General features: G+C 37.1%; 1 long non-coding RNA gene across 1 annotated transcript in view; it reads right to left on the bottom strand.

The window, feature by feature from the left end:
• The window catches only part of LOC141417536 (uncharacterized), a 29,976-nt gene extending 12,516 nt beyond the window's left edge, over window positions 1–17,460 (bottom strand). The window contains exon 1 of the long non-coding RNA XR_012442174.1: window positions 17,348–17,460. This is a non-coding gene — a long non-coding RNA (uncharacterized lncRNA). The remainder of the gene's footprint in view (window positions 1–17,347) is intronic.
• Window positions 17,461–19,175: the final 1,715 nt, after the last annotated feature.

The following is a 19,175-nucleotide window of genomic DNA, read 5'->3' as shown; positions in this document are numbered from 1 at the left end:
TTCTATTAAGTTGCAGATTTGGAAATATATTTCAGGCAACTGGGCCATAGATATGACAGTAATTTTTACAACCTTTGCATAGCAGTCATCACTTTGACAATGAATTCAGAGAAAAGGATTTAACTAGACCAACTCAACTATCCAGATTAGACAATATATTACACATTGGCCATGTGCTAAGCATTGTGTAATGTACTGGAAATACAAAGACAAGTATACAAATCTTTGGGAGCTGAAAGTCTGCATGAGGCACATAAAACAGAAATGCATGGTCAAGTCAAAAATAGTAATAGAACAATGAAGGGACAGCATATTCCAAGAGGACGTATAATGCATAGAATGGAAACCTGTACTCCAGGGATTTGGAGAAGTCCTTTGCAAAATTTTCATAAAGTAAGTATAACTTGAGTTTAGCTTAAGAAATGACCAGAGAGAAAAATGAAAGCACTTCCAATGACAACATAGAAGGGACAAAGGCACTGAGGGGAGAAGGTCAGGATGTACTCTAACATGCTACTGCCAAGCTGATTGGCATAGCCACATCGGAAATTCTGGAATATCAGCTGGAGAGTCAGCAAATTTTTAAAAATGGAAATTATTTCTAAGAGATTAATTTAAAAAATATCAGAGGGTTAGTTCAGTGCAAAATTTATGAAATTTCACTGTACTTATTAATTTGTTAAAAATTTTGTTCAGCTTCCTAATTGCGGTTTGGGGAAATATCTGGTAGAGATCAGCTACACTTAAATAATATTAGGGTTTTATTTATTTATTTATTTTTACAGTACTGGGGTTTGAACTGAGGGCCTGTGCTTGCTAGGCAGGTGCCCTACCACTTGATCCATGCCCTCAGCCATTTTTGCTTTAGTGATTTATTTTAGTTAGGGTCTTGATTTTTCCCTGGCCAGCCTTGGACTGAGATCCATCTACCTGTGTCTCTTGCATATCTGGGATTACAGCTGAGTAACACCATAGCTGACTGGTTGGTTAAGATGGGAGCTATCTCACTTTTTGCCTAGACTGGCATCAAGCCACCAACCTCCTTATCTCTACCTCCTGAGTAGCTGAGGGTACATGTGTGTGCCACCATGTCAGGTCCTAAATAATGAAAATTTAAAAAGAATTTATGTGGGTTTTTTTCTTTTCTTTTTTTGGTATTTATGCATTATTTTCCACCAAATTATTAAGGTTTTTTAAAAGGCAATTTGCTGATGGTCCTTTGGAAAATGTTTCGTCTTTTAACAGAGATACACCCTGCAGACTCCTCTTGGAACTTTCCTGAGAATCTCCTTGAGGTCAGCTCTCATTATATTCACTGGACTGAGGACTAATGTATTGAAAAAGGCAACTTTTTCTGACAAGAAAAAGCAAAATGTCCAAAGCCAAAATTGTCAGAAAGTGTGGCAAGTCTTTGGCATATGGTCACAGAAGATGATCACCTCTGACATTTAAAGTTACTTATTACACACACACACACACACACACACACACAAACACATTTAAGAAAGTTAAAATCAAGGCTACTTTCAATCTTATCATAACCACTATCAGGAAAAGATGACAAAAACACTATATGTTTCCTGATAGCTCCAGTTTCTATTAATGTCTGACAAATTACATAGCCAGTAGACAACTTTGGATTATCTCTTGGAGATAGCAATGATGTTACCGCACTGGAGATAGCTTAGCACAAACAGTGACAAGAAGCTAAATGCCTCTGTGCTTAGAGCGTTACGTAATGTGCAAGATGTGCCAAAATCTCGCAATCGGGATGAACGAGTTCTGAGCAGTGAGAAGGAAAACATCTCCTCCACACTTGCATAGACCAGGAGACACAGCTCAGGAAATACCTTTCATGGGCTCATAGGAGCTCCATGGTCTCTGAGAGAATCTTTCTGACCTTAATAAAGGTTGAACTATCACTTGGTGAAAGTGAGTTGAGTTAGGTGCAATTCTGTGAGGAAACTGTGCTAAAGAGACATCTCTGTCTATCTATCTATCTATCTATCTATCTATCTATCTATCTATCTATCTATCTATGGATGATCCTTCTGACTCCATGGAAGAGATAATTTCTACTCTGGAACACATATAGACTCTTTAGAAGGACAGACTTCATTCTACTCCAGTATGTGGTGATATTAGATAACACCATATATTTTTATTGTTTTTAGAAAATTCTTTTTTAAAGCACATTGGGTCCTATGATACAGAGTACTAAAAAGATTGTGACTTGAGTTACAGAAATAATCTTTCAGCTATAACTGGGAAGCAGTAATTCTGATGAAGATATTCAGCTTTTGATATCTTAATCATGATGGTGGTTCTTTATTGACTTTGGTAATAACTTTTAGCATATTTTCATCATACATGACTGAATCTTTGGTATCTGGACTCTAGGATTTTGGTTATATTTGCCTTCAGAACCTTGTGTTACAAATTCCCTCCAATAGTGGAGTTATCTCAGACACATCTAGTCAGTACTGAGCAAATCCACAATGACAAAGACAACAAACAAGCAGAAAACCTCCAAACACATCTCACACAAGTGTTACAATCTCTGATTCCTAAATGACTTACCAATGGCCACATACTTTGTTAGTGGCAGAGGTATTCAAAAACTCATCCCTTGAATTTTCTAGCCTTCTGTTGCTCCCGCCACCATATTGTGCTTTCAATTCTACTTGATATATTTTTTCTTTGCCAAATGGATATGCCACCTTAATTTTTTCTTTCTAGGAAAATTAAATCTGTCCATGACTCTTGGGGATAAGAAAGGGGAAAATGGTGAGGAGGGGTAAGAGAATGAAAAAGTGGATGGATACAATCTAAGTATAATGCATGCATTTATGAAAACGCCATGTGAAACTTACTGCTTTATACAATTATTATATGCTAACAAAAATCCATCCACGATCCACAATGATTTCTGTTAATAAAATTTGTGTTTATAAGGATGTCTATCACTTTTAAAATATTTTATAGAGGATGTCATATGATATTAGTGCCAGATTTTAAGTCAAGATAAGGAAGTCATGAGAGAAGTAAGACAATTTGTGGAAAATGTCTTTGTCTGCTTCCTTCACAATGTTTATTCCTATAATCATCTGAAACCAATGTTTTGCTTAAAGGAAAATGCAGGTCGGTTGAAAACGGAAATGCCATTTAAATAATTTAGTAGTGAATTTTATTCACCCCACACCTATTCTCCTGTACTCTTTCATAAGAACCTAATTATTTATGCATTCACCCCTCCCTGGGATGACTAAGGACAGCCACTTCATTCCCATGGAAGGAGCCTATCATGCTTAATCGGAGGCAGTAAATGAAGGCATTTCTCTGTTTCCTCTGATTGATCCAGGGGTAGGCCTTTGGTATGTGTAGACCCAATAGAGGGTGGGAGGATTTACACTCAAGGCATGAGGGAGAACTTTCTTTGTTCTGTTAACCATGAACATGAGAGCTGGAAGCTCCAATTGAAATTGGCCTGATAACTGTAGTGGCAACAGACTTTATAAATGTTTAGGGAGGAGAGACAGAAAGGGACAAAGTCTTCTGTGACATCATTGTGCTGCTGGTCATACTGAGGCTAGAGCCCTTCCATGACCTGTGTTTGCAGTTATGTGAAACAGCACGTTTGCTTGTTATTTAAGACAGTTCATAATGGACCTACTATTATCTGCTGCTGAAAACATCACTGCAGATATCCAAATAGTACTGGCAGAATATGAGGGGAGGCATGTTTGCCTGTTTCTTCTTCTCTCTCATTTTTCCAGGTGAGAAATGCAGCAACAGGAATTATATTAACCATGTTAACAAAAGTATTAAAAGGTAGGTGTGGGGGTACACACCCATAATCCTACCACTAGGGAATCTGAGGTATGAGGATCATGAGTTTGAGGCCAGCCTGGTGTACATAGCAAGATCCTTTCTCAAAACCCAAAACAAAACAATAACAAAAAAATGAAAATGGCAAAGCATTGTTCTTGGAGGAAACAGCCTGAATTCTAATCCTGGCCCTGATATATGTAGGGACTCTGTGATATTGGACAACCCCTTACCATCACCAGCTTCCATTGATAACACAATTCAGAATAGAACCGAACTGGGAGTTGCATGACCCATGATGTGAATATGTGTGTATGTATGTATGTGTGCATGCATGTGTGTATGCATGTGTGTGAATGCATGTGTGTATGTGTGTGTGTGTATGTATGCGTGTGTGTGTGCATGTGTGTATGCATGTGTGTGTGTGTCTAGTTTCTAAGGTCTCATCATATCTGAAATAACTACTCTTGCAGGCATAATGAAGGGCATTCTGAGAGCAAATACAACCAACTGTCTTAATTCTAGAGCTCAGATATCAACAGTTCAGATTTATATATGCTAAAAATTATCCCAAAGGCCAATAAAGATTACTACATTAGCAAGATATAAAAACTTAAATGTCTTCATTCAGAATTACTGCTTGCCAGTGAGAGTTGAAAGATTGCCCAAGTCAGAATCTTTTATAGATCTTCTGTGGCGGGATGAGTTAGTATTGGGGAAGAAGTGTCACAGTGCTAGCTGCCATTCCAATGGGCACCAGGATTTGCTGACATATCTTCAGTACCTCCTCTCTACTTGCACTTTGCTCTACTCCCAGGATCTCATTTACTGCACTCTCCTTCACAGTCCTGGTAACTGAGGTGTTATTACTCACACTTTATTGAGAAAATGATGAACAGAGAAGTTACAATGTCTTGTCCAAAGTTGTGTAGCTTGCAAGTTACAATTCTTATTCTACTGATGCAGGATTCAATCCTTATTCTACTCTTCTTGAGTCCTACTTCCTGAATATGTCAACTTCAAGGTCGGAAAATGAGCCAGGTGATGTGAGGTTAAGGAAAGAGATTGCTACTGTTGAGGTGTAACATCACGGCAAGGCTTGAGGTCAAGTTTATGAAGGAAGGCTTTGCTTTATAGTCAGTACTGTTTAGCTGGCTAGTTATTCTGTAGCTCTGTTCCCACCTTCTTATTGGGAGACAAGAACCTTTCTGGATAGTCCTGTCACCTTTCACATGGTGCCCAAAGAACCAGATCAAGAGAGACAAGAGAGCCAATACATCCGGGCAGAGCCTTCAACAGTAGCCAATATAATTTTGCCTATAAGGAAAATAATCATAGTCCCCAAGCCTGTAAAATACTAACAATTTTTGTTAGAAATTTTATTAATATTTGTCACTGCCTTGAGCATGTTGCTAAATGTAATTAAAAAATTTTTAATGACTTGGAGTCACAGTTGTGCATACGGACTTTAATCTGTGATAGCAATTGCTTACTCTCTCTGTCCCTAATTTCAGACTATTTGCAATTGCTCTTGCTCACCAGGTATCTTCTTCAAACATTCTTTTTCCTTCCTGATTTAGGAATCTAATTTGTTGTGGTCTAAGAAATCAGGTAAACACAGTTGTTAGAATTACATGCAAAATAGGAATCAATAGTACCAGCAGTGTGGCCTCTGATGAGGGCTCTTTGTGACTGCAGAGATTTTGGGTGTTGGTTTATTAACTGCATTTCATATTACAGAGTTTTCTAGAAGAGAAAATTTAGACATTACCTAGTCTAACCCTGTCATGTACTATAGGAGGAAGCTGTGACTCAGGGCTAGTAAGAATGGGTAAGATTTATTGAGTACTTCAGATGGTCCAAACAACACTTTACACACATTATCTCATTTGCCTCTCACCACAGCTCTATGAACTAAAAACTACTATTATCTTTATTTTACAGATGAGAAAACTGAGGAGCAAGAAGTTTAAGTAACTTGCCAAGAGTTACATAACTATTAAGTAGTTGAGAAATGATTCAAATCAAAAGCTAGGCTGAGTGGGGCCCCTGTAACCATTCTGGTTGACTAGAAGGGACTTGCCTGGGGCCAATCAGGAAATCAGTGAAGGGTAAAGATGAGAGTTCAGGCCATCTGATGATCAGCTCAGGCATTGTAAACCATCCTGATGTCCAAATGCAGTGTAAACACACACACACACACACACACACACACACACACACACACACACACACATACACACACACACACACACCAGCATGTGGTATATGAAATTTTAGGATTTTGAACTCAGGGCATTTTGGTTGCTAGACCAGCACTCTACACTTCTACACTTGAGCAATGCCCCAGCCTTTTCTTTTTGCTCAAGTTATTTTTCAGATGGGGTCCCAAGTTTTTTTTTTTCTTTTTGTCAGAGCTGAAGTCCTACTTACATCTCTTGCATGTAGCTGAGATGACAGGTGTGAGCCGCCTTTCCCAGCACCACTCATTTTTCAAATCACCATTTTTTTCCCTTACTCCCTTTTCACCTTGCCTTATAAGAGTTTGAAATAGCTATGCATGTAGGGCTGCTATGGGGATTTGTGTTGTTTAGGATTCTGCTGTTTTGCAGAATTATCTCAAGGACAAGGATTAGTAAAAATTTGAGAAGAAGGGTATCTGGAGGCGACATCTTGAGTCCCTGGTTTCACAGTGCAATCGATGTGCAACTTTTTTTATCAAGCAACTGAATTTCAATATTGTTAAGAGGTTTCTAATCAAAAGTTTATTAGCAGCTAATTAAAATATTTTTGTCTTTTCCAAAGCTTTGTGATTGGACATCTCTTAAATTGTCCTTGTTTCTTTCTGCCAAATTTTAAAAAGTAAAGATGGTGTTTGTATAGGGATGTCCCCTCTTCTGAGGTGGTCAACAGGAGTTAGTTTAAGAACCTGGTGGCTTATTATGATAAGTTAAATCTTATTTGTAAAAGTAAGTGGCGTATGCCAAAGACCTGAACAGACAGCTCATCAAAGAAGATATACAGCTGGCAAATAAGTAGATGAAAAGATGCTCCACAACACATATTGTTGGGGAAATGTAAATCAAAACAACAACGAGCAACCATTGCACATCTATTAGAACAACTAACATCCCAACATAGACAACATCAAATGTTAATGAAGATGTGGAGCTCCTGGAACTCACGCCCATAGCTGGTGTGAATGCAAAAGGTATAGATGCTTTGGAAGACAGTTTGGTAGTTTAATTTTGCTCCTTGGTGTTTACTTGGAGGAGCTGAGAACTTATGTCAACATCAAAACTTGCACATGAGGGTTGGGTGTGGTGGCATGCAGTGAATACTTGTGAGGCTGAGGCAGGAGGATTGTGAGTTTGAGACAACTTTGGGTTACATAACAAGTTCAAGGCTAGTCTAGGATACATAGTGAGATCTGTATCAAAACAAAATGATAAAAACCAAACACACATGCACACAAAATAACCCTGCAAAAGAGTGTTTATAGATGTTATTTATAGTTCCCTAAAAATGGAAGCAACCATGAAGTCCTTCAGCTGGTGAGTGGATAAAATATGGCACATCCAGACAATAAGATATTATTTCAGTGCTTAAAAAAAGGCAATGAATCTATGAAAACACATGGAATAGTTGTAAGTGCCTATTACTAAAGAAAGCTATATACTGTATGATCTTAACTGTATGACATTCTGGGAAAGGCAATACTGTGAGAACAGTAAAAGGATTGGTGGTTGCCAAGAGTTGTGGGGAGAGAGAATGAAGAGACAGAACACAGGGATCTTCTAAGGTAGTGAAAATACTGTGTGTGACACTATAATGGTGGACACAGTTGTCCAAACTTATAGAAAGTACAGCCCATTGTCATCCATAGAGATAATGGCGCACCAATGCAGACTCATCAGTGGTAACAAATAGACCACTCTGGTAGGAGATGTTGATCATGGGAGAGGCTATGTATGCATCAGGGCAGCACTATGTGGGAATCTCTTTTCCCTCTGCTCAGTTTTGTATGAACCTAAAAGTGCTCTGAAAAAAAAAATCTAGCAGTTAACTGCTGCTTGTATTTTTTCAGTATTTTTTAGTAACAGCTCAGAAGAGCTCTACAGTGCAGAATAATTATTGTCATTGATGAATATTCCACTTAAGTTTGCAAGTCCACAGGGTTTCATCTCTTCAAATCAATATTTTTCATTGGTCTCATGCATATTTGCTTATGTTTATTTATTAATATGATGCTTTGGTCAAGTTTAGCATGTGAACAAGATCCATGTGTTTGGTATTTGTGACCTCAAATATTATTGTTTATAGTAGGAAATGAAATAATGCCTTCTTTGGAGAAAAGTATCAGTGAAACCTTGAATTAAATCAGCTTGTAAATTAGTGAATATCTGTCTTTGGCTGGGCTTATGGGCTTCTTTTACCGTGCATTGTGGGAGGGAGCTGGAAAGGTTTTCATTTGTTCTCCTTGAGGGCTGTCTTTCTCAAGTGAGAATATTTCTGTGGCTCCTAGAGATGTGTTTCCACGCATCAGTTCAAAAGTTTGGAAGAAACTACAAACTTCCGGTGTGGCTGGTAGAATGTGCAGATCACACATAGCAGCAAAGCCAGCAGAGAACAGGTCCACAGTTCAAATGTGAATGGGGGTCTAGTCCCTTATACAGAGACATTTGCATTTATCTCTTCAGGGGTGTGCATGAACATGTGGACATTCAAAGAATGTAAAACGTGAGACATATACACAGAATTACACAGTGCAGACATGCACCAAACACAAACACATAACTGACAAACAGATACATATAACTTTCCACCCAGGTACAGACATGCACACACACACATATTGAAGATCTGAAGAAACATGCAAATTTACACACCCAAACACACACATAAAGCCAGAGAGTGTGCTTGGTTTATGATATCTGTATTGGTCACAGACTATTTAAGTTAAAAATTCTTTTCTTTCTCACTTGTAGGAAATGGTGGTAGTAAAAATCGGGATGTGTGGATTAGGTAATGTGTAAGCATTTGCTATTTGCATTGTAATTAATTTTACATCAGTGGTACATGAAACCCCTCTTCTGATTGTCCTAAGTCCCCTGCTCTCGGATACTGAAAGTGGGATTCTAATTCTAGTTCAGAACTAAAGGAGGTAGTTAAGGACATCACACCCCAGCCTGTTCTCCCAAAGCAAATCTGCAGAACACATCCTTCAATTTTCTTTTCCAAAGATGGAGAAGAGGAAGAGAAAGAGAGAGAGAATCAGTCTGCAGGAGAAGAATAGTTTATAGAAATAAGCTCGAATGGTTTCCTAAACATGGAGTTCAGTTGCTGTATCCTACATTTATTTGGATGTGTCTTATCTAATTATAACTCTAAGGCTGTAACTTGCTTCTCTCAGTCAATATGTTGATCCAAGTTTACATCTCTGTGTCTACTCTAGCAGATCTTCCTCAAATAACTTTCACCATCATACATAAGTGCTTCATCAGAAACCTGATTGTTAAGTCCATGGAGTTCTAGCTTATGGATTTTCCCTTCCTCAATCGGAGTTCTATTCAGGATATCAGTTCATAGTACAGTGGTTTATTTTGGTGGGTAAGTGAGAACATTTATTTACTTTCTTAAGTGAGAGGAGACACCTAAATGCAAGATAGGTCTGACAATGAGGAACACAGAGAAAAACCATCCATTAGCAGTTATAAATAGTAGCTCTGATTTACTGATTAACCAACATGTATCACACTGCATGTCATGGGCTTTGCATACATTATCTAAATCCTCTCAATAACCACTCTGTGGCAGGAGTGTTATTTCCACTGGGTAGATGGGGATACTGAAGCTCAGTCCTTCTTGGATGTGAGACAGTTTTTCAAATGAGGTTTTAGACATAGAAAATTCCATGTATTGATCCAGATCCTCAGAATTTAATATGGATTTGGGGAAATCATTCCTCAACCTAATTTTCTTCTATGATTTTTGTGTTTATATTTTACTGCATCAGACTTTACAAGCGCATTGATGACAGCAGAACCTCACTAAGCAGACTTCCCTTATTGCTGTGTGTGGAGTACAGGGTTTTAAGAATACAATCTGGAGCCAGATTGCCTGGATCTCAATTTTGATTATGCCATTTACCTGCTATGTGACCTTGGGCAAATCAATTAACTTTTCTGTGCCTTAATACTCTGCTCTGTAAAATGGCATAATTATAGCACCTACCTCACTGAAGTAAATGAGGATTAAATGAGTCATGATGGACAACATTCTCAGAGCTGTGTTGGCATAGGGGTAGCAAATATCAAGGCAATTATTATGATCGGTTTAATTTTTATTCATAGTTTTGGTTCTTTTAGCTACTAGAGTATCCCTTTCCCAAAAGTTCATGTTAAAGAGGAAAAGCACATTCTTTCATACATGTCTCAATGGATTGAGTACTAAATTGCTATTGAGAGCATATCCTTTCATTGTAAAATTCATCCTTGTAAAATGTTACAAGGAAGGATTAAAAAAAAAAAGAGCTTGTGGTCCTAATGGGCCCCTCAATTCCAGACACAGCTGATTAACTCAATTGTGTGGTTGAGCCTGTGAGAGTAGCTAAAGCCATATAAGTATTCTCAGTCATTTCATTGCTTTTGTTAAGTAGGATGAAAGTTGACCAACTAGTAGCCTATGGCAATAGGTTAGTCAAACTGAGACTTGACTAAGAGGGTGATCATAATATGGTAACAAGAAAAATGAGCAAGGTGTTTGAATGGCAGGGTTGTGTGGGTGGCAGGCTTGTTATTGAAGGAACCGATGTTATAACTTTATTGCACTATTATTTCACTGGAGTGAAATATCTTTGTGACAAGCCAAGACAGAGCCCTGAAACAAAGCACATGTGGTGTTCTTTCTTTCTTTTTTCCATCCTTCCTTCCTTCCTTCCTTCTTTTCTCTCTTCTTTCCTTTCTTCCTTTCCTCCAGTCTCTTTTCCCATCCTCCCTTCCTCTCTGCCCAGCTGTCTTTCTTTCTCCCTGACTCTTTACTTGGGTGAGAACCATTGCAATGACTTTGGTCACCCATGTATGGTGGGAAGCTACAACTGTACAGATTTCCATCTTCCACAAAGATTAAAGAGACATTCTTGTCAGCACTGAATTACAAAAAGCATATGGTAAATAAATTGTCAGAGCACATTAAATCAATATAAGTAACAAGTATAGAACTGTGAAGAGGGTTGGGGCTAAAATGGCTACACATGACAAAAGAACTTTAAAAATGACAAGCTGAATGTAGTCTTCACTTCTTCATTAACTCTGTTTGTACGAATCTGTACTGACTTGTTAGAACAACATTACTGTAATATTGAAATATTATACAAAGAAAAACAGAGCATAATTATTTGGTGTTAGCAAAGATTTCTGAAACACCATGCCTCAGTCTTCCCAAAGAAGTCAGCAAATTCAGCACTAAATACTACATGACAGGGAAGGAATAAATTAATGTAAACAAAATAAAAACTTAACAAAAGAAAACTCCTTTTCATGCTTGGTTCTATGGCCCCTTGCTCTCGGATGAAAATCTCACCTCTACGTTTTTCTTTGGTTAGAGAGTATTTAAATGAATTAAGGAAAGTCAGGGGCAACAAGGTGCCGGAACAAATTTTTCATGAGAAATAATTATTGTGTCACCTCCGAGTTTTGTCAGCTGCTTGAAATCTATGATTTATTTCTATCCTGACCATCTCAGGAGCCTGTGATGTTTCTCTTCTTTGAAATCCTGTAGGATGCATTTGTTGCTATATTATTATTTAAGTTGTGTACCCCATTTGGCTGGTTCTTCTTTTTTTCCTTTTGGTAAAGATTTTCTCATGTTTAAAACTCATTTACTCATGGAGATTATAAACTCCAGGAAGGCTGGACAATATCTTACACTGATTTATCCTGACAGTCTCCTCCATATAATAATAGGTTTTATTCAGTATTTGTTGCTGGATTGATGGTATGCTTGACACTTTCTCATGTGACTGTACCCAGAAGCAGCAGGATGGGTTTCTCTTTTGCAGGAACTGTGGCTCTGCCAGTAACTGGACTTTCCTTTCATAAACAAAGGTTGGAGAGGCAGAGTCCCTTTCTAATTCCGTGTTCACTTTGGTCTAGTGATATGAGGTGCCATAGTAGAACTATTTACAAATGGAGCAGATCCAGGTGTGCTTCATTTGTCAGTGCAGGAGAAACTAAAGTTCTTGTCCGCAAATTCTCGCTGGATTTACAGGATTGCCTCATTCACACTGGGGCATGGGAGGGGTGAGGGCAGGAGGATAAGGCTGATGGAGAATATGCTTCTTGGATTGATTGCCCTTCCCACTCTCTGAGGAAATGAGAAAGATGCAGACTTAGTTTGGGGGGATATTTATAATGAATGAGGGTCTCTAGAGGTCTAAAAATGTTCTCCCTATCTAGAGAGAAAAGAAAAAAGTTGGAGAGGTGACTATGTCTCCTTTTATTCTTCACTTGGGAAGAGAGCTAACTAAGATGCTTCAGTTGGCTTCAACCTCTGACTATCATGGGAACAATTTTCCAGACTCTCACTTTTAATATTAAAACCAATCTTTGAATGGGAATGTTCAGCCGTGACAAATGAGCACATGAGCAAGACTAAGCTTCTCACTTAGCTTTCAGGTCATCTGCTAACCGCTCCAGGTATCTGATTCCAAAGCAAACATATCGCATATCTACTGGAATCCCCCTGAGGCATTTAAGAGAAGAAAAAGGGCAACCGAGGATCTGTTGCATAGATTGCCACTGCGGCCCAAGCCACCAGAATTTCTGGTGGTGGAAATTTCATTTTGTTAACATTTGCCCTAAATGATTCAGAATTGTTTTTCACTGGTGAAGTTTTATGGAACTGACAACTGTTTAATTGGATTGACTGATAACACTAATCATTATAGTAATTACTGCTTTCTCCATAATTGTTATTGGGTCTTTTTGGGTCTTGAGCAGCCTGAAGGTGTCTGAAAACACCTTACAGCTCCATTGAACATGGCTGGCCTAAACCTCAGTTTCTTTACTTTATTTACAATAAGGTAATAAGAAACTAATGATTTATTAAATATTTTGTGATTCATAAAACAAAACATTTCTCTGATGAGTGGTTGGTAAATTTATTCAGGACAATTCTCTGGGTAAAAGAACTTGAATATTATTCTGTGTTGAACTAAAAACTTGTTCATCTATGTCTCACTACTGCAACTTTACATGTATTGTGTATTTAGAAGAGGGTCTATAACAGATGCTAAGTTAGAGGAGCTGGTATTACACAGACTTCTTATGAACTGGTCTACCTAAATGGATGCTTTTTAAAACATTTATTATGCAAATGAATGCTTAGGAATTTTGGATGACTTCATATTCTCTATAAAAATTGGTTATCAATTGCTGTGGTGGATGTTGTAGTTGGGTACAGTTTTCTTAATCAAAAGGTGAGGCAGAAATAATTGTAATATGCTGTATTTATTGGCCTTTCTCAGCTTTATAATGAATATTACTTTCAATGCAGAAGTAATAGCCCTGAACACAAACCACTTTATTTTTGTGACTGTACTATTTCATCTCACACAAATCAGCGTGCTATGTTCCTAGCTTTTACCTTTAGAGGGTGCACTCTTGGAAGGTTATTCTACATTATTGCACCCTTGCTTAGGTTCACATCTCTGGGACATGTTAAGTTCATGTTGGGATTGATTAATGAAATACCAAGTGTTATTGGATGATCACTGGGTGACTGAATAATTTTTCTCTGTAATTAAACATTATTTAACAACTTTTGATTGCTATGTTGAGGTTCTTTGGTAATAGTTTTTACCCTACATTCTTCCTTCAAGCTTTGAGTCAGTTCTTAGAACTGTTTATGTCTATATGTTTTCATTTGGACACTAACTATTGGTTTTTATGCTATCTCTAAATCTATGACAGATCGGGAAAAATATCTAGGAAAAAAGATCATAATGTTCTTGGAGCTATATAATAAAGATTCTCTCTTCTTCTTATGCATTTTTGTTCATTTTATGCTGGGTATTGGACAAGGGCTCTGTATTAGCTATACCACTAAGCTATGCCCTCAGCCCCAAAATTCTGTTTTCCACTATTAAATCTGTTCAAATTAAGCTGAAATTCTCAATCTCAAACTAGATCTCTGACACTTTCTTCATCATATGCAACACTGAGGGTGCCTAAAAAACTGGAGTGCTTAAAAAATGCATTTGCTTGTGATTGTTTTTAGAGATTTTTTTATTCTTTCTCTCTAAGGCAAGTACTCAAGATTCTTAGGATCAAGCAGATTTGAAAACAGTGTTACTGAGGGAAGACCAGCATCAGAACATTCTCAGAAATGAGACAGTCATGCATAATTAGCCAATGAATTGAGTTGATCTAGAATGATTTTTAAGCAAGAAAGTAAATATTCTATACATATGTCATAAAATTGGGAAAATTGTCCTTTTGATCTTTGCAGCACTAACTTTTTGGAAATGTGTCCACCTACAGCATTGGGGAGCATTCTATCACACAACTTTGATTCTCTTTACAGTTATTAATGGAACAATCTGAGACAGGTTGTTAAAATGACCTGTTCACATGGGTGAAAATAACTATACATTCCTAGGTGACCTCGTGACTACAGAACTGCTGTGTTTGACTCTCCTTACCAATCTATTATGAAATAATGGCCAAGCTTGTTTTTCTTGCCTGAGTTTACCACAGCCAAGCCCCACGTGGCTAGAGACTAAACTGACTTCCTTAAAGCACACAAAAAAGTTTACTGTATGCTTTCTCCTCCATTTTCACCATTTTATTAGTCTTTAATAAGTATTTTCTCAGAGCGTGGTGGTTTCCAAATGTTTTAAAATAATTTTTACTAGTGGCTTCTACAACACACCTGTGGAGTAGGTCTGTGCTTTTAGCCATGCTTTTTCATGGGATAGATGTGAGCAAAAAACTAAACAGGAGAGAGAACTTCACTTTTAAACTCTGTTCCTTGTTCTGAACCATGGGGAGAAAAGGGAGGACTTGCCTGCTTATTCATGTTTGGTTTATATAAACAGCAATATGCAGGTGCTTTAATTCATTTTGTTTCAAAAAAGAAAGCTCCTCAGAAGTATGATTTATGCTAAGTTTGGGAAAGCAAATTCTACAACTTATAAGAATGAGTATATTGCTCAAAAACAAAATTAAAGAAAAGCAACAAAACTTAAAAACAAAACAAAACAAAACAAAACAAAGCTACTATGTAATTCTAGTTGTTGGGAATAAATTCCATAATTTTTCAGTTCAATCATAGGACAAATTAGTGTAATGATATAATGACTTGTGTACATCTTTTCTTTACATGGAGGGTATTTAATTTACTGAAATATAAGTCATGATTAAGATCTAAGAATTTTCATTAATAACTTTCTGATTCTTTAACTCACTCCTTTACTTTTAGCCTGTTTGAGCACTCACAAAAATTAAGGATCACAATTTCAAAGAGCTCTGAATATTTCATTATTTAATACTTCTTAAACTCAAAATCTTCTTTAATTACATCATTGTGTCACTTAGTGGTCATTTGAAAATTTGAGCCGAAAGACCTGGCAATTCCTTTTATTCCCTACTTTCTTTTACAAAATTTTGGATGTATAACTGTTAGGGAATGGAGCCATTAATACTAAGTTAGTCAAGAATACACCCATATAAAGTAGTTTCTCTAGTGAAATTTAAATATTTATAAAAAGTAAAAATGTTCTCTGTCCTTCAATCAATATTTAAATTAATTGATAGAAGTTCTTTGCTCATTAAAAATGTTTTCAGTAAGATGCAATGTTTTGATAAATGAAGGGAGAGACTCAAATTTCATAAATATTTAAAAATCATTTTCATTATCATACATTTTTACTTTATTTACATGAGTATACTTTTTTGTAAAATTATGCTATTTTTGTGTCTTTTAAAGTTGAATTTGTTCTAGCCTTAAATGGACTGAATTTAAAACTGGTCCTTATAAGTTACCTTTTATGTATAAAATACACAGTCCAGCAAATAGGACCCAAAGTCAATTTAAAAGCTCCACTACTTGGAATTAATGAGAAATATTTACTTATAGTTAACGAGTTGTTAATTAAGAGAATTAATTTCCTTATCAACCCAAACATGATAATTCAAGTTTAGTTTTCCTATTTTTGAGTCCAAAGTTCAAAAGCAAGCAAAACATGTATATTTTTGAGAAATATAAAATTGTGTGCATTATTTGTGCTTTTCTATAAAAGGCAAATAATATGACAAAATATGCTAAAGGAATTGTTTTCAATTTTTCATTGCAACTACAAATATTTTCATATATATTAATTTTTCTTTACTTTGTGCTGAAAATATATTTATTTCACACGATATAAAAATATTTTATATTTATTTCAAATTATGGGTTTCAGAATCATGCAATAGAGTTGATTTATATTTTAGTAATTTTTCTGTTGAATAACTGGTGATGATATTGTAAGATAAGATAGTTCTAAAGAAATATGAATAAATTAACAATTTTAAAATGGAACTTACAAATTAAATAGAGGGAAAATCATTCCATGGTAAATTTTAGATCAAGTATATTGCTCTGAGAATAATTGTTCTCTTTTGTCCATCTTTCTCTTTTAATTAATATGAATCATCACCATTATTAAAAAATTGGCATTCCCATCATGGGACTTTCCTTGTACATCAATAGATGGGCCTCAGGTGCTGGTGATTTATTTTATTGCAAAGATTTCTTCATATACCGAGTGGCTTGGGCTTTAGGAGTAAAGACCTGCTACCCTGCATTTTCTTAAGTAACTGAACTTTCAAACTTATATTTTAACAAGAAGCATCCAAATGACAGGCGATATTTCTTTCTGTTCAATGGAATGGGGATAGAATTAGAGAAAGAAAAATGTAAGCAAATTCTATCTCTTGCAGAAAAGTGGTAAATCAACTGGAACTAGGATTGGCTTTTACAGTATCCTGAGCTCTTTAGGCAAAGGTAAGGATTTTAACTTTAAGGTAGAGAATTCCCTCAATATCGTAGGATCTAATAGTTTAATGCATCATTCAAGAACAACAACACTAAAGACATAATTAGTTGTCACTGTAGTCAATTTTACTCTGCGTCCTAGTACTACATGTATTTATGCTTTTTATTATCGTTGAAACTCAGGTCCCATCTATGAGAGCCAATTGCAGGCAGCTCTTTCTAATGAGTGATCATTTCCTAAGGCAAAGGGGTCAGAATTGGAGAATTAATTTACTCGCAGTAATAAACCTAATGGGATAAATCCAAAGTGCTAACCACACATCCCAGGAATAAGGAATGGAAAGTGTAACTGAGACCAATCTGGTAGCAGTGATTTGACACACACGTCAACAACACTACCCCAGAAAGAAACACATTGAACCCTTCTAAAAATTCATTCTCGAGGCATGCGCATGCAAACAAAGAGAACCCCAACACTCACAGTTCATTTGAATTCACAAGGGAAAATTTTCGGGATGAATGTTGCTTTGACGTTGTCTTACTGATGCACAGGGAAGCCAAACCTGTTTTTAATTGCAAAACCAAATGGTTTATGCGTGGGCTCTGCCATGCTTGTGGGAACATGTTGCTTTTATAGCCCCCTCCCCCCTCCACGAACACGAGACTAGGCTTGCCAACACTGTGTTTGAGCCTGGTCCCATTTAAAATGAGAAGCCTTGCAGGGATTTTTGAAAGTGGGGGGTGGCAATGTCAACCTGTCAGAGATGTCGCCATAAGTGGATCTATCTACCTATCTGTTACCACTTGCTAATTACAGATTGGGGTGATAATTGTCAAAAGCTTTGCCACAAAATGTGCAATAAAGTGCTTTTTCAGGGGGCAGAGGGTGATGCATGGAGAGTATAGAAGGGTTTGTAATCAGCAGATCCCAAAGCCTGAACGTGGAAGTGGTTCACTGTTTAATGTTCCAATGAATACACATATTGTTGCGTGTGTTGGGTTGCTTCAGGCAACACTGCTGGAATTCCACTAACGGAATGGTGAGTGTACACAGAACTGAATCTGTAGAGAAGTTTCTCTTCTTATGGCCAAAAAGTGCTTTTAGGAATATTCAGTCCAGTCCTGCTGGACAGAACTAAGAGACAGAATAAATGAGTAATAAAAGAAGGGGCTTCCTGTGTTTGTGAGGACCAATCACAGTAAAGTCAGATCCCGAGACATTTTGAAATGAGTCTTAAATATTTGTTGTTTTAAAGATTACGTGCAGATAAGGAAAAAAGTCAGCAAAAGAGGCCCACAATTTATGAAGTGAACCTATGCTCTTCTGCAGAGTTGACCATAAAAGGTTGACCTGAGAATAGTTTCTTCTGTGTCCAGCCCTGAAGCCATTGCCTCCAGCAGATGCTGAGTCATTAACTTCTCCTGTCACCCCATCTCTCCACTCTTTCCCTCATTGGCTGTCATCTACACACACACACACACACACACACACACACAGAGAGAGAGAGAGAGAGAGAGAGAGAGAGAGAGAGAGAGGGTGAGAGAGAGAGAGAAAGAGAGAGAGAGCTGTTGGCTCCAAATACTTATTTCACACACCTTGGCAACCTAAGTCTTTGTTGAGTTTAACAAGTCCACTCTTGCATGTATGAAAATATCCCAGTGAATCTGTACAATTAGTATGTGTTAATAATTGTAATAAAAAGAATTAACAAAAAAGAAGTCTACTCTCATCTTGGTGAATCAAATTCATATCTTGTTCTGATACTACATGAAATAGTGTTCTTTTCTTTCTTTTTTTTTTGACAGTGCTGGGGCTTAGACTTAGGTTTGCTAGGTAGGCACGCTACCATTTGAACCACTCCACCAGCCCTATGACCTATGAGTGAGTTTTCTTATGGGCAGGGATGGTGACTTATCCATCTACCTTTTAAGTAAGAGCTCAAGAAATATTGAGGAAAACTGGAGACATGACTCAAGTGGTAAAGTGTCATCTTTGCAAGAGCCAAAGCCTTGAGTTCAAACCCTAGTACCTTCAAAAAGAAAGAAAGAAAAAAGAAAAAAATTGAGGAAGAATCTCTCCTACAAATACCTTCCTCAGAGAAGTAGAGTTTTCAACTACACCACAGAGTCTAATATATGCAAAATTCTCTCTTGACACATATGCACTTTTAGCAAGATTTACTGACCAAAGCTTAGGAGTGACTGGTTCATTCAATTCTGAAAGAGTAGCCTAAAGCATTCCAGACCAGCACTCAATACAAAATGTTTCTCAGTTTCTCATCCGTTTTCCCACCACCCACACCTGCACG

This window comes from Castor canadensis, chromosome 15, assembly GCF_047511655.1.
Source record: "Castor canadensis chromosome 15, mCasCan1.hap1v2, whole genome shotgun sequence".
Taxonomy (NCBI): domain Eukaryota; kingdom Metazoa; phylum Chordata; class Mammalia; order Rodentia; family Castoridae; genus Castor; species Castor canadensis.
The sequence above is the reverse complement of the archived record's forward strand: the minus strand, read 5'-3'. Positions and strand labels throughout refer to the sequence as shown.